We start from the raw sequence: 13197 nt of genomic DNA on the forward strand, positions 1-13197 counted from the left end.
TAGAAAGCAAATTTAAGCTCGCATGTGTGGGTATTCACACTGGGTATATTTTATATGGCATGGGGACAATGCTTGACACAACAGGGTTCTCAGCTCCCCTGTGCACAAACCTATGCACAAAGTTATTTAAACATATAGTCATACAGAGAAGTTACAATAACGTAGAATCCTCACACTTTTTTACACGCTAAGCAAGCACAGTAACTTAATGATGTACAGAACAATAATGTAAAAATATATGTATATATTCAGGTTGGTTTTCTGAGTTAATTCCTGGATTAGGACAGATCTGGACATAGCTAATGCAGTCCAAATCTAGATTTTTTTTTTAAAAGCAAAAATTCCCCTTTGGGCATTTGCATCTTTTGTTATAAATTTAACATTGCTTGACTGCAATTTTTTTCTCTTTGACTGTTGTGTAATATAAAATTGTGTGGCTATGGTTTAGGGGTGCCTATGAGCTTTGTGGGAGATTGAAGCCAGGGAACTTCTGCATCAGGTCTTTTACGAGGTGTTTGTGACTTCTTGTGAACTCCATTTGGCTTTCCAAACTTCATCAGGTTAAATGCATGGGTCCAAAAGGGCTTATGTGACTTCAGGCGGTGGTGAGGGACATTGTTAAGGTCCTGGTGGATGGGAAGACATTCATTTTCCACAGTCCTCTGGAATTCCCAAAGGGTTGCAGTATCCTGGCAAACAGATGGGGGAGTAATGTGCGACAGCACTGGCAACAAAGATGTTGGGGTTGACTTGCGGGTTCCAGTGATGCACCACATTGCAGTATGTTGAGTATGGCTATTTCTCATCCATATTGGTGCACAATATTCGGCTACAATACACAAGGGTCACCGCTGATGTCCATAACACTGATACTGATGCTCCTCAGATTGTGCTTGCCAGTTTCTGGACCAGGTTGACCCTTGTCTTCATCTTGGCAGCTACCTTCTTCAGATGGTAATGGAAGGTTAGCATGCAAATGCAGCTTCACACCGAGATAGGTAGGAGTGGAGTCATGTTGCACATTGTTGCCACAGAAGGTCACTTTTAGGATGCGCTTAGTGATTTGGCTGGAATGATTTAGTTGGGGATAGGTCCTGCTTTGAGCAGGGGGTTGATGACCTCCTGAGGTCCCTTCCAACCCTGATATTCTATGATTCCTGTTCTCAAGATGGAATGCAGTGACTGTTGTTTTGTGAGGATTTGGCTTGAGCCTCCATTTCCACAAATATTCCTCCCTGAGGAAAATAGAAAAAAAATATTAACGTATAATAAAGACCTTGGTAGAGTTATGTTACAAATCTAGCTAGACACACATCCATTTAAAACAAAATATGTAATATATTATTTATTATTTCTTCTGTATTAAATGGGTGTGTGTCAACTGGATTTGTAACATTGCTCTACCAAAGGCTTTATTATACATTAATAAATTCTTTTTTTTTTGGCTTTGTAAACTAGAAGTTTACTTCCTCTGGCTTTTTTTATAAGGTATAATTACAGACCTACTTTTCAGAGACAGTGCAGAATTTTCTCTAAAGTGTGCTGCTTTTCAGTTTGATAGTAAATTTTCAAAGCACTGAAACATAAATATCCATACGATTAAATGAAATATGACCTATCTATCTATATTTAAAAGAGAGATTAAGGACTCAAACCTATGTGACCTCTTGTAGTTTTATTGGTATAAGGACTGCAGGACTGGGTTTAATTAGCATAAAAATGTTACTTAGGCTATTAGTGTATTAAGAAGTATTTCTCAGAGAAAAATAGAGATTTAAGCATTAAAAAATACAATGTAACCAAATTTAATACAAACATTAAGGAAATGATATGCAACAGCCAAAAAAACAAACATTGATTCAATAGTCTGTTAATACAAATAAAATAAATTGTTAGGGATTAGAAACCAGTTTAGTAAATACAGAATCCAAATGTAGAAAGCTTTCTTGAATTCTATTATTATTATGTCTTATACTCATCAAGCCTGTCTCCTCTGTTGAAGCAATGAGATTCTCAAGGGACATTTTTGGCCAAATTAGTCCATAATCTCTGGTAATATTCTCTCTAGAGGGTCTTATTACTAAATGCTCTTGCATTTAATGGTATATGCAAGATAGATCTGCACTCCCAGGTTGTGCCACATAATAAATGATCAAGAACTATAACTGAACAGAAGTACAGTACCATAAAACCTTGATTACCTGAACCAAAGTTACTGAAATTCTTGCTAATCTGAAATTCATTTACATCCCACAAGGCTTGCTTATCAGCACAGCCTCTGCTTTTTGAATGGCTCTTTGGATCAGGTTCCATGTAATTTTTGTTGCTGGGGGCCTGGGCAGGAAGGGGAGGGCAGAGAAAAGGCTCAAGAACTGAGGAACAGCAAAAATCTTCACTCTGCTTGATTGTCAGAGCAGAGGGTGAAAGAGACAGTGAGGAGTTGCTACGTTATCCAGGTTCCCAGAAAGCTATTCACTGAGGGCCAGAGGATGATACCCTTACTCATCTCTGGTAGTGCCTTATTCCATTAATAGGCCTATTGAGATGAATGGGATTTAACAGTGAGTAAGGTGCAGGCCAACGTGAGTACCACCATGTGGCTCTGAGGAAGAACATGTGAGATAGGGAAGAGAGAAGCTCCTGCCATCCCCCCTGATTTTCTGTATTTCCCTCCTGTCTCCTCAGCAGCAGTGGCGCCTTCAGAAATCAGAACCCCCTAGACTTTCAGCTAAGCAGTGTCCTGCTACATGTGTATTCATAGTCATCCTTTAGCAGCAATAAGTATTAGGAGCCTGAGTGGATGGTCAAGTATATCTAGTTTTTTAAAATGATTTTGGATAAGCACTTCCAGTCACACTTGCTGTAAGAGAGGGCCAGTACAAATTAAAGGCTTCTGGCCCATGAAAGTGATGAAGTTTCAGAAGCTACTCCTTGTTTAGTACCCACATAATGCTGCATTATAGTCATTCCACAGTTGCTTCTTTGCCAGTAGTATACAATCTGCCCTCATATGGATGCACGCTGGTCTCTGGGGAAGTGGGAATGAGACTGAGGTACCACTTCACATGCTGGAAATAAATGGTAAGCTGTATTGCTCTTTTTTTTCAGGGAAATTCACATTACTGAATATTCTTAATTCTTCTTCTCCTTGCTTTCAACTCAGTACTCTCTTCTACAGATACATCTGTTTACAGGTCACAAAAGAAACACAGACATCAATCAGCCTTTCTTTAAATCTCCGTGTTGTGTTAACAGCCTGTGGCAAGGATGATGTCATGATGTACATATGCCAATATTTTAACAAATGTATAAAATGTCATCCTTTTATTTGAACATTAAAGAGCCAGATTTTCAGAAATGGTAGGCTCAGGATGAAATTCATGAGGTCTATACACCACTTAAGTCCCATTTAATTAATCAAATAAGGATGAAGTGGGACTTGTGTCACTATTATGTATTATTATTATTTACAATGGCCCCTGAGTGTTTCATTGAAATTATGACCTCATTGTACTGGGCACTCTACATACACATAGGGTATGTCTACCCTGCAGCTGAAAGGTGTAATTCACAGCTTGATTAGACGCATATATGTTAGTTCAATCAGTGGCATGATCACAGCAGTTCAGGCTAGCTTCTCAAGTATGTATCTAGCATCAGTGGGCCACACTGATATTTTAAAGTGCTACCTTGATCATAGCTAGAATGTGTACATTTACCCAAGCTAGGAATTATACCTCCTCGCTTCAGTGTAGATGTACCCATAGTAAGAGACAGGCCATGTCCTGCAGAGCGACCAATCTGAATAGATAAGACAAGCAAAGGGTGGGAGAAAGGTCTATAACACGCAAGCAGAAGATGGGAAACTGAGGCACTAGGAGATTAAAAGACTTCCAAAATCACATAGGAAGTCTGGGTAAGAGCAGGTAATTGAATTCAGCCTTCCTAATCACAGACTATGCCTTAGACAAGAGGTAAAATCTTCAAAAGCACCCAAGTGACTTAAGAATCTAAATGGGCCTTAGACTCCTAAATCATTTGGGCATTTTTGAAAATTTTACCCAAGATCATCCTTCCCTGCAGTAGTCTTGCACATACAAGCAAATTTCACCCGTGCATAGTGGATAATTGCACTTGCGAATGACCACAGCTGGATGCTTATACATACAGTTACCCAGTCCAAGAAGAGCATTTGTTTTGGTCCAATGTACAGCCTTTCTGCTTGCACACACTTATGTGATTAGGAATTATTGGACCAATTTCCTGTTTCATTATAGCCTGTGCAATAAAACATTAAATGGATTGGAAATCATGAATATTCAACTTCCTATGTTATATTAAAAATCCTATTAATATCAGTAAGCTATTAATATGCAGTATCTTGAAAAATCCTCTTTCTACTCCACATTTCTCTGACTTTGATTTACAAGTTAAAAGTATGATGAGTGTCAATTCTGGTCCATTCAGTCCCCTACTTTCTCATTGAAGTCATACACAGACATGTATAGGCTTGTGTGTGACTACATATTTTGTGCATACAATTAGAGTTCTAGATGGAGAGGATTTTGTCATGTGGTCGCCTAGGTCAAACCTCCTCCAACTGCAGGGCTTTTCCCTACAATATATCTTTGAGAACTATGCCCAGTATAAATGTAAATGGCTTATGTGATGGGGCTTCTAGAAGCAAGTCTGGTGACATCGGAATGTGAATGGACAACTTGGCATAGCGGAACATAACATAGTTTCTATGTGCGTATGTAATAAATTCATCAGTTTGTCTTACATGAGAGGGCCATGCTGCGTATTAACCAGTGGGTTAAAATATAGATAGATAGATAGATAGATAGATGGGATAGGAGTGATAGTGGCATTGGATGGGGAGGACAGTGTAGTGCCATAATGACTCTCCAGTCCTGGTGTTCACACCCTTTAATTATCTATGGACAGTTATCTCAGTCCCTGCATTTCTTCACGGCCATATTTCATTTAACTTTTCATCTTAAATCCTTCCCATCAGATTGTGAATGTTGTATGATATGAGGTATTCATGTTTGTCTATATGTGAGTGCAGGGGAACAGACTGTCCTATTGTGTCAGATATGATACAGTAAACATCTGTACAAAGTGACTTGGACTACAAAGTATAGTCAAATGCCACCTACAGTTTTGAGGCATGTTTCCACAAGATGTAAGCAACAGCCATATAATCACATGTATCACAGTCTTAGTCAGTTCTGTAATAGCCTTACTCAGAATGCATTCATAACTAGTTCTTGGCTATTTGAGAGTAGAATAGCATGATTGTTCATTTCCTGAGCTGTCACATCCTGTGTTTATATATGTTTTTAGTTATACTGGTGTAAATTAGCAGCAACTCCATTGAAATCAGTGACATTACATTGAAGTAAACCCTGTGTTCATGAGAGGACAATCAGGTGCATAAACACAGGACTATTTTTCATATATAGTCAAAAAAAGGGTGAAATCTTGAAATTCTCTTTCAGTTTTTTTTTAAACCCTTTCTCCAGCATTAGGAATTTTGCTAGAGAAAGGGCTGTATAAAAATTGAGTAAAGACTTCATGATTTGATCCAAATCACGGTTAGGGAAAAATATTGTCCATTGATACTATGCAAGAAATAATTAAACATTAATGCCTGAAGACTTGATTTATATGCTATATTTTCATTTAAATTTTGATACAACATAAGGATTCTGTTTGTATTCAAGACTGCTGATCATACAAGATATACATTTTGGGACTTGGAACTTCAGCTGTAGCAAGCTGAAGAGAGGAATAAGTAAAGTTAGCACCATGTCACCTCTCCATCCCCCCAAACCTGAGGCTGGCCAAGGATTGGCAGAGCATCATGCACTCTAGCTCTGCCGCCCCAACATGTCTCCTCCCCTCCTAGCTCTGGCCTCCAAACACACTTTTATGGAGGGACTGGGGTGAGCCCCCTATTCTAGCTTTACACCATCTGTGTAATTCCCTTTTGCTAGCGGAGAACAATGATGTCTCTTTAGGTCAGCTTTCCATCCATTTTGCACTGCTGGGTTCACTGGATCTGAGGATCTGGCCCTGAATAAACAAAGGTCACATTAACTTTCAAATGATCAATCTGAATGCAACTTGCTGGCCTGGAACTATAACATTATAAGCATTAGTCTTACAACATTTTTTTTCATGCCTCCCTGTTTCTAAGCATATCTGAGCTTCACTTTCCTCATGTCAAAGTAAAAAAGAATTTCTTATTCATTTTTTGATCTCCATGTAGGGAGACTGCACATATTGCTTTCTGCAGCGAAATATTTCACTACTGTAGAGCAAACTAACAATTAGGTTTTGTACAACGATTTAACTGCAGACACTTAACTAGGCAGTTGATTCCTTTATTCCAATGGTCTAATTTGCTTCTCTGTATACTAGTATATCAAGTGATAAAATTAATTAACTTGTCACTATTGATATATCCTTAGACTTTTCTGTAGAGTGGAGGATACATTCTTTCCAAGTAAATTGACCATCCACAGAAGTCTACATTTTTAATATAGACCAGAAGCAGCAAATATGTACTATCCAGCATGGCGTTTACTACCACAAGTAGTGCTATTGACAAATTAAGTTGGCTTCAGTGGAACTATTCATGGTAGTAAGCATTATGGCTGGTAGTAAGCCATAATAACAGTACTTCTTGAAATAAGTTATATCATTTGATGAAAAATACAATAAATAATCAACTATTAAGGGTTCTCAGAGATGGAGAATTAATATTAAATAAGTAAAATTTAATTTTAATAAAATTAATCGTGATTACATATATACTATAAAAGAAAAGGAGTACTTGTGGCACCTTAGAGACTAACCAATTTATTTGAGCATGAGCTTTCGTGAGCTACAGCTTACGAAAGCTCATGCTCAAATAAATTGGTTAGTCTCTAAGGTGCCACAAGTACTCCTTTTCTTTTTGCGAATACAGACTAACACGGCTGTTACTCTGAAGCATATATACTATGGAGGCATGATAGCAGCTCCACAGTTAAGTCTGAGTCTAGCATTTTTGTTTGGAATTTTTTAACTCATCTCACTTATATCATCCAGTCTGACCTCCTGTATAACAAAAGCAATAGAACTTCCCCAACATCATTCCTAGAACATGTCTTTTAGAAAAACTTCCAATCTTGATTTAAAAATTTTCAGTGATGGGGAGTCCACCATGACCCTTGGAAGTTGTTCCAATGCTTATTTACTTTCACTGTGAAAAATGTACACCTTATTTCCAGTCTGAACTTGTCTAGCTTTAACTTCCAGCTTTTGGATCGTGTTCTAGCTTTCTCTGCTAGATTGAAGAGCTCATTATTAAATATTTGTTCCCCATGTAGGTACTTACAAACTATAATCAAGTCACCCCTTAACCTTCTCTGTGTTAAGCTAAATAGATTGACTGCATGGAGGTTTCATGTGTTTTCTAATACTCTAATCATTCCCATGTCTCTACTCTAAACCCTCTCCAATTTATCCACATCCTTCTTGAATTGTAGTCACTGGAACTGGACTCAGTATTCCAGAACCAGTTGCACTGGTGTCGAATATATAGTAAAAAAAACTTCTGTACTCCTATTTGAGATTCCCCAAATTATGCAGCTTGGGCATTCCTGGACTCCTATATGGGCAATATCCTGAAGTAATATTTGGCTGACTAAGTAGAAATAACAACTTATCTCTTTTGGTAAATTTCCTATACGATTAACACATCTCTGGGGATAAGTCACCATGATAGATGTTCGTACTGCCCTAGTTATCCTGTTTGCATGGCAATGTAATAATAAGGTAATAAATGCACAGGGAACCCCTTTTATATATGAGCCAGACTGCTGCACATGTATCAGTTTATCAGATATTTCTCCTCTTTCCCTTTAAATCCATCTTCCTATCAGTGAAAATACTTCAGTTTTGAAAACATGACTTTTATGCCCCAAGCCTTTAGAAAGACTTTTTCCCCCTCCAGTCCTCATGTCCACTACTACTTTATTTCAGCTCTAAAGAAGAATTGCAACATTTTAGACATAAAACTGAGTCTTTTATTCAGCAATTCCGCTAACATTCCTGAAAACAGGCCAGGAAGAAAATTTGGACTTGTGAGAAGATCCAAAGAGACTGCAGTGTTTTGCTTGTACTCAAATGCCACTGATTTTGGCATCAAATGTTTCATGCCTTATATTATCTGCATTTTCTACTGTAGCTTGGTCATGGGGGTACGTGACTGGTATGTCATTTGTTGTGGCTCGTGTTGCAATGAGTTATCATATATCATTTGCAAAATACACACTGAATCACTGTAACTCTAAATGCTCACATCTAACATTCCATCATCTAGAATTAAGACCTTTTTGATCTGAAGTTGTAAATACTATTTCTTTTACTGTAGCAGGATATCAGGACATTGGGAAGTGGAGATGGTTTGAGGGAGAAAATGAAGTGAAACACAGAGATGGCTTTGGGGGATAATACTGTTTTCCTTATTATAATAATGTTCCTTGTTCAGTGTTAGAGGAAAGTGACTTTTTTGTCAGGGTTTTTTTTGCATAAGAGTCCTATAAGGAAAGGACTTTTTTGAAACTATGAATGATGGGGGAAGTAGAAGCATGTAGCCTGATAAAGCACAGTAAGGCATGTATACACTATGATAGGGGTGTGATTCCCCCGCTTGTGTACACATTCTCGTGCTAGCTGGTAGCAGCAGTGGACACATGGCTGAGCCATGCCAAGTACATGCCCACTGGTTTCAAGCGAGCTTGTACTTGGCACCTCTGTTATGGCAGTGCACTGCTTTCACTAGCTCAGTGAGAACTAGCATATTTGTGTGTATATGAGCAAAGGAATCACACCCCAGCTCGCAGTGTAGAGGTAGAGTACTTGGATGCAATGCAGTATTAACATAACTGGCTATCAGACAAGCTAATTTATTCTGAAATTACATGCCTATGCATACATAAACAGTAGATAAAGATAAGCAATTTCTTATATCTTTGATTTGTAATGGGCTTACATGCTGGAAACATTAATGGAATAGTGTACAATAAGATATGAAGAATTAGATGTATAATATGAAGATTAGGTTTAAATGGCAATTAGATCAATAAAATCTCATGGTCACTTCTGTCATTTATTAAAGTTTATGCTTTGCATTTTGAAGAATCTCAAAACAAGGCAACAGCCCTCATTACAGGTCATGTTGAGATGGTGGTGAAAACAAGAGATGGATTTATTACAGTCAAAAATAAAAAAAACAAAAAACATTCTTATCTCTTCTGCTTTTAAGGGACTGGACTAGAGACTAATGGCAGAGCCCCAAAAGTTGTGGATTTTGATGTTGTTTTGTGTCTGTCTGTGCACGCCACAGCATTAGAATGCAAAAGTCTCTTTATAATTGGAATATTGAAACCAAATAATTCCCAATTTTTATGCCACTGCTCACTAGATCTAGTTAGAGAGGCAGAGAGAGTCACAAGTAGCCAATGGCATGAAACAGTGGAATGTTTGCCTCCCCCCCCCCATGTAAAAACATAACTAGTCCTAATCAAGTTTCCTTCTAAGGAGGAAACCGAAGTGTGGAGAAAATTTCCCAATCCCCTTAGAGCAAATGGAGCACTTGCAGTATCTCACTGGTGCACAGAAAAGCAATTAATCATTTAAACAGCACTGCAAAGAGACAAGATTTCAGTAGCTCTGCAGGGGTGAGCTGACAGCAGGGATTAGTTGAGGAGTTATTTTCTCCTTCTTTAGATGAATGCAGCTGTTTATTTCTGTATATTTAATATATGGCATAGGTGGAAGAGGGCTGGATAGGCAGCTTACTCAATGATGAGACAAATCGTAGTAAATGAATAAACCATCCAAGAATCACCTATTTCAAACATAAGTTAGTAATATAATAGTAAGTCCTTTATTAGTCAAGGGAAATCTTCATCCAGTCCTGCAAACTCTCAATGAATTTGCTGTTGAGTCTTTGGTGAAGATATCCTTATGTGGTGGTGGTGTTGTTGTTGTTTTCCTTGTCAAAATTGCCTTCTTTTTGGTCTGGAATATCAGGAACTTGGAATTGCATCAAAGAAAGTTTTGACATTTTGAAAAACATACAAGGTTGTTCTGAGGACAGTTACACATTGAAGTGTGTATCTCTTTTTGGGTTTGGGTTTTGTTTTATAAAAAAAGCGGGCTGTGTTTTTCCCTGACATGTCAGAGTGTTTCCTGAATGTACCCAAATTGCAAAATGGACTTTCATATTTGACATTTAGATAGGAGGAGATCAGTGAAATAAGGTCTTATCAGGATAGAACAGTTTAAGGAGTCCCATAATATGGTGGTGTTACAGCAGGAGCTGCTAATCAGAAACAGAGCAGTAAGCTGTTGATAGGAAAATTCGTAGAAAATAGTCCTTTATTTCACCTTATATTTTTGTTCTTTGGTGGGAGGAAAAAAAATGCTTCCATTTTTATGAACAGTCTTCTCCCTTGAACAGGCCATGACATGCGTGCTGAGATGTGCCTACTTATAGATTCTTCAATTTCTTTGAACTTTCATATATTGATTTGATCTTTTCAGATGTAGTTTAGTTTATCTCCATCATAGCAGTTGCTTATTACATGAGGGCCAGGGCTAGGTGGCAAAACGCATTAGTGCCCTACCCCGTCTATCTTTTGGAAGTTGAGATCAATCCTTAATTTTGTTCACAAATGAAAATGAAACCGGTTATTTCAATCACACATACACACAAATTTGCCTTGATCGGCAGTTCTAGTAGCCTAGAGCTGTGCTAGCAAGCCTGTACAATGACTTTGTGTGTGTGCCTAAAGGCAGTACTATTAGTCCTCTCGCTTTAGTAAGCAGTACATTTACTCACCAAATTAAGAAATAAAAATAAAATTGTGTGCTTTCTATAACTTGGCATTAGTTAGATTTGATGCACATTCTGAATTAAATATGCCTTGTAATGGTGCATTAACTGGCTAAGCATATACTGTAGCCAATATTTTTTTTCCAAAGATGGATTTATATTGTATCACTGATTGTAAAATGCCAAGACTTTTCTTGGTCACTCTCCCACTAAAGCTAGTTAGAGTTTTGTATCAATAGGGACTAAGACAGTCTTCGTAATTGGGCAGGGCTAAAACACAGAGATTTATTCCTGAAGAATGTATTTTCTAGAGAGTTTGACTTTGGAATAATACAGGCCTTTCTAATAAAAAGAGTAGTATCTTCTTTATGAAGCCAGCCAGTGCACAAGCCAAAAAGAGCTTGGAGAAAAATAGGTGTATGTGAGCACTAAAGAACAGTAAGTATTCATACCCCATTGCAAAAGTTAGGGTAGTTGCAAATTGAAGAGTGCATATTTTAACACTTGCTTGAATCAGAAACATCTTAGGCTGTGTTGTGCGCTGCATCCCCTTCCCTCCAATCCCCATATGACTTCAATGTATGACTTCAGTGTAGTTGCAAGATCTTAAAGCAGGGCAGAATTTGACCTTTGGTTATGTAATTCTGTTAGATATTAGCTCCCCTTTACAGCAGCCAAACATTCTCAGGATCATTGTTTCTGAAGGGGAATTAACTTTTCTTTATCAATAATGTAGTTTTGTGGCTAACGTCACCTTGCTAGTCAGCAAATGTGGGGGGAACCCATTTTGAACACTCTCTGCCAGCAGAATCTCTCCCTACCCCCTGTTTTACTCCAATGAGAGGTCAACATCGGTGTGCACTTGCAGGAATTGGGCCCCAAGTCACTAAAATATCCACCCTATGTAGTCTGATTGCTAATCGCTGTGTGAAACAAAATTAACTTTAATGTGTAAAGATTCACTTAAACCAGCTTACTGGACACATTGATCAAACATTATGCTCACAGGGAAGACGGGCTCCTGTGCTATCCATTTCTGGGACAAGTCTCCAATATGGAGCTTTTTCTAGTTATCAGAGCAAGCACTTGGGTACTATGGTGATGGATGCTGGTAGAGAATCCAAAGAATAACAGAGATGTTAATAAAATGAGCTTAATTGAAAAGGGGGAAAGGATGATCTAGCGGTTGAGGTGGGTATTAATTCAGAGGGAATATATGGGCCCCAAGTGTCAGAGGTGTTAATGTGAGCCTGTCACTGTCCAGCTTTAAAAAGTGTTAAATGAGGTTCTAGGTTTGATATAGAGATCTCAGCCTCTGTGGTACTATGGCAAAAACACCATTCAAACATCTTTTTAACCTTTTATTAAAGATACAGAACAAGGAAAAACAGTTAAAACATTTAAAATGTAAAGTATCAGGTAAGGCTTTCATTTTGACAACATCTTTTGTTCCCTTTCCCTTCAGCTGGAGAGGTTTTTTTTTTAATCTGTTAAAATTGTATATAATCTGTTAAAATGGTATATAAAAGATGGTAATATTTGTCCTTCTGTGAAAAAGAGAAGAAGTTAGTTGAGGTGGGCGGGCACAGTCATTGTTGCTGCTATTGTTACAGAACAATTCCTTTTTCTAGGGGAAAAAACAGGACAAATACACTCGGAAGGAGGAAGAAAAGAGCAGCAAAGAGGAAATGCAGCTACAGTTTTTAGTGTTGACTTTCACTTGCATTTACTGCTGGAAAAACATAGACACTGCACATGGTCTTATCAGCCACTCCAAAACCTGGCAAACTTGTGCCAGCATTGGGCCGTTTAAGGCATTGCATTTAGTTGCCTCTTTCTTACAGTAGTTTTGCCCATTGCTGCTCTGTATAACAGGCCCTTAGTCTCTGTATTATATGTACACTGGGGATACTAGCAATTCCCTATCTCACATGGTTGTTTATAAGGATAAATATATTAAAGACTCTGACAGGCTCAGTGTGAGTATGTGAGATAGTTAAAGTTACATAGCATGTTCTCATTTTAGAAGAAATAGGATGGCTCTTAACTGTTTGCAAAAAGAAAAGGAGTACTTGTGGCACCTTAGAGACTAACCAATTTATTTGAGCATAAGCTTTCGTGAGCTACAGCTCACTTGCATCCAATGAAGTGAGCTGTAGCTCACGAAACCTTATACTCAAATAAACTGGTTAGTCTCTAAGGTGCCATAAGTACTCCTTTTCTTTTTGCGAATACAGACTAACACGGCTGTTACTCTGAAACCTGTCTTAAAAGTTTGTTACTGAACACTGTTTTTTAAT

At 38.0% G+C, this 13197-nt stretch overlaps 1 protein-coding gene across 4 annotated transcripts in view; it reads left to right on the forward strand.

The window, feature by feature from the left end:
* Window positions 1–13197, forward strand: part of CHL1 (cell adhesion molecule L1 like) — a 201264-nt gene that overhangs the window by 75668 nt on the left and 112399 nt on the right. The gene's annotated exons all lie outside the window — the stretch shown is intronic.

Source organism: Lepidochelys kempii, chromosome 7 (assembly GCF_965140265.1).
Source record: "Lepidochelys kempii isolate rLepKem1 chromosome 7, rLepKem1.hap2, whole genome shotgun sequence".
Classification (NCBI taxonomy): domain Eukaryota; kingdom Metazoa; phylum Chordata; order Testudines; family Cheloniidae; genus Lepidochelys; species Lepidochelys kempii.